This window comes from Vigna unguiculata, chromosome 7, assembly GCF_037176805.1.
Source record: "Vigna unguiculata cultivar grain cowpea cultivar isolate G323 ecotype 2 chromosome 7, ASM3717680v1, whole genome shotgun sequence".
Classification (NCBI taxonomy): Eukaryota; Viridiplantae; Streptophyta; class Magnoliopsida; order Fabales; family Fabaceae; genus Vigna; species Vigna unguiculata.
The window spans coordinates 5,135,148-5,139,163 of NC_140798.1; positions in this window are offsets into that span (position 1 = coordinate 5,135,148).

Below are 4,016 nucleotides of genomic sequence, written 5' to 3' on the forward strand. Positions count from 1 at the left end.
TAGTTTCACTATTGTTCTCTTTTGTTTATATCTATCCTTTCTTGTGTTTCAAAAGGTTGATTGGTTATGAAGCAAGAATAATTGTTGTTTATAGAACCGCTTCCACGTGTCTCTTGCTACCTTATTCTCTGTTTTCTTTTTTCTCTTCTGGTTGAATCATCATCATCACTGTCACAAATTTTAGAATGTTTATAATTTATATCCACATTTTCTTTTTCACATTCCCTTTATCATATTTTTATTTTAGTTTTATAACAAATTTTTAGGCGAAGTGTATTTTTTCCCGATAAAATTTAAATAATTAATTTCTAGCTTCCGAAACTGTGTTTTTTTCTATACAAAAGTAAGATAGGTCGAATTTTATCTCAATTGATGACTTCTTTTAAGTAATGGCTTCTATGATAATTGGTATAATATATTTACTAAACTATAGTCAACATTAATTTTGTAAAATCTTAAAGAATGATATTTTAGAAGGCACACTAGTCTAAAAATAATGAAATTTGATTATTTTAATATTAAAATTTTTTAATATAGATAGAATTATTATAAAAAAGTTTTATTATTTTAAAACATACTATCTCTCTATTTCTTTAAGAATTCTGTTTTGTCTTTTTGGTCGTCTCATTGAAGAATCGAGATTGTAGAATTGATCATCTCGACGAGCTCTTCAATTTGGACGGTAAGTTTTCCATCCACAGAAATTAAGTTTTCACCCTCTTTCTGGTCTATTTCTTTTTCTATTGCATGTGAGTCCTTTTCCATTTGCACGTGTCATTTTAATCGTCAGTATGAGTATTTATTAATCAGTGATCATAACGGTAAGTCCTGATCATTCTTGTGATGTTTATATGTATAGATAGAGCATCCTATGAAGTTAAAGGCGGTTGACGTTTACAGAGTTGTTTAAGCAGGATATCCGATAAGGGAAGCTAATTATTTTTAAGTTACAAACATGTTAGAATTATAGATTATATTGTTATACTATGATTGATTGTTTTATCTAAATTGTTAAATGATTTGTGATATGTGATTGACATCTACAAAGGTTCTTGTGTTGTTTGGATTGGCTTGAGTATGCATAATTATGCATAAATCAAATTCTGCATAATTTTGCAAACTCGCTTAGTTGTTGGATGAGTTTTTGAGTCAGAAGCTCACTGATTTGGGAGTCGGTGGGCGAGCAATTCTCGTTGGGCGAATTTCAAGTCAGGGGCTCACTAACTTAGGAATTCGCTAGGCGAGCATTATTCGTTGGGCGAATTATAGGAAGATGTTTCCTCTAGACTCCCAATGATACACTCGTTGGGTGAGCAATCTCGTCGCTGGTCGAAAGTGAACTATTTGCCCAAAGAATATGTGTTCGTTGAGCGACTAGATCATAACCTTAGTAGTTGTTAATTGGCTTGTTTTAGAAGCTTTGTAATATGAGATTGTCTATATGAGGCTGAGTTGAGATTGGTTGATACTAATTCAAGGAGAAATATTGGTGGTGGTTGTAGTGTAAGCATTGATGTGGGTTCGGTTGGAAGTTATCTTAACGCTCTAATGACCATCAATTTCTCAAGTAGAGAAAGATGGGCATGTGATGAGAGGAGCAAGATATGAGTTTTACCTTACCCAAATGTGTCAATATACTAACCTTGTGTGATACTGTTTACCGCTCTGTAGAACACTGTATGCCACAAGTACACAACTTTCCAGAACTCGACATCAAGTACAAATCATAATAACACTACAGTTATTATTATTAATATTATAATGCGTTGTCTTAAAATACACAAGTAAAAATGAACATTTATTTAATAATATTAAAAAAATAATTTTGATGATTAAATTTAAAAAGGTAAATTTTGATACATATTAATTTTCATAAAATATTGCATTACCAATATTTTTAGTTAAAAAAATCAAATCTCTAATAAATATATATATATATATATATATATATATATATATATATATATATAATTATTTTTCACAAAATACCACTACAAGAATAAGCTGAATTACTCACGGATAATTATCTACAGAAAAAAGTTAGTCTGTAAATACTTATTACATACGGGATTTTTCACTGATTTTAATAATATTAATAAAAAATAGGAAAATTTGATGCATAATAAAGTTATTTACGATAATAGGGAGCATGGAAAAAAAATTCTTGGATAAGACTAATTAATCCATGGATAAAATAAACCTAAAATAAATTAAATTAAAAACAAAAAAAATAATATTCTTCTCCTAAAATCTATCCAAATTTCGTAAAATTTCTATTCAAACTCATTGCCTCCAAATATCTTGAAACCTAGCTCCCACTCTCCCAAAATCTCTAAATCTCTCAAAAATTTTGACAATGAACCCTAAATCTACAAAAAATGGGAGAATCTTGAATGGGGAGAACTATTTTTTTTTTTTGTTTTCGCAGTGCACAAGTGTTGTTGTGTGATTCTTTTGTCACAACAAAGTAAAAGGAAAAAGGGTCCTTCTCACATAAGTGCTACACCTCTTTTCCCTATTTGGTTTTTCACAACAGTGGGTGAATGATTTTTTGTTTTAGTTGTAAAGGATTGAAATATTTTATGTTTTAGCTATAAAGGAAGATTCTTGGTTTGAAAACTTTGATACTCCTTTGTAATTAACAGGTGAAAAGGTGGGAGAAGTAAAAGTTGTTATTAAGGTGAAAGTTGTTGTTGTGTTGCTGAAGTAAAGGTTGTTCCGCGTTATCAGTTTCGATTGCAAATAAAGGTTGCTCTGCGTTAAACAGACAGTGCAATCATTGCTTTGTGTTGTCCTCCTTATGCTTCCCATTGATGCTCGAAGTGCATTTGAAAAACAACTAGAACAACATCCTAGACAAAACCAAGAGCAACAACCACCACCCAACCAAGAACACAATGAGCATGCACAACACAAAGATGAAGATCATGATTATGCTAATTATTAGGATGGATATTTGACTTCATTTTGATTATGTTTAAACTTTGTTTACAATATATTTGGATGGATCTTTTATGTTAACTTTTGAATCTTAGATTGTGTTTCAATTTCATTTGCAATTTGGATGATGTTTTAGATTGATTGCATTTTGACATGTTATCTTTCATTTTAAATTTTATTATGTTTGATTTGGATAGTGTTTGAAATTAATTTTTAATTGTCTAATGATTGAACAATATTGTATTCAATAATATTTGAATATTAAAATGATTGTAATGATTAATGCATTATTTAGGTTTTTGAATAAATCCATATTAATCATCCACAGGTTTAAAATAGTCAATAATTTTACCTAATAAAATTTAGTAGTGGGAGATTACCCACAAACTGTCTGCAATGGAAATGGATAAAGATCTGTTAGCATTATTTACAAAAGTTAAATTGTAAAAAATTATCCACGAAAGATTATCGTATGTATTACCCACAGAATTTGAGTGGTGGGTAATTACTCACGGACTATGCTCCGTATGTATTACTCACGGACTAACATTTTTCCCGGACTAAAAATTCATCAAAATTTATATATGCTACTATTACATACGGATTTAGAGTCATCGGTAATTCATAAATAATTTCTAATTATCTACGGACTTTTGTCATTATCCACAAATTTGTGTGACATATGTAATTCCTATTTTTTTAGTATACCTTACTATTGTGTGTTATTCCTGTTATCATGTTAACTCTTAATTAGTCCCAAAATTTTACATTTCTCTTTTTCATCCACTAACTTATAATAATCAATATTTTTTTTCATCAAATAGTGATTATCCTATTAATCCAGATAATTAAAGAAACTTAAAAGATATTTTACCTTTATAAACAAACATATACAGAAAAGAAAACTGTACCATACACAATAAAGAAACTTAACCTAAAACGTTCAATTTATTAAGTATTAAACATAAAAATAAAAGTTATTGGATCCTCAACAAAAATTATTATACGTTAAGAAAACTACAGGTTGACAATAGAAAGAGTTAAATAGAATGTGATACTCTTAAGATAGACCATTT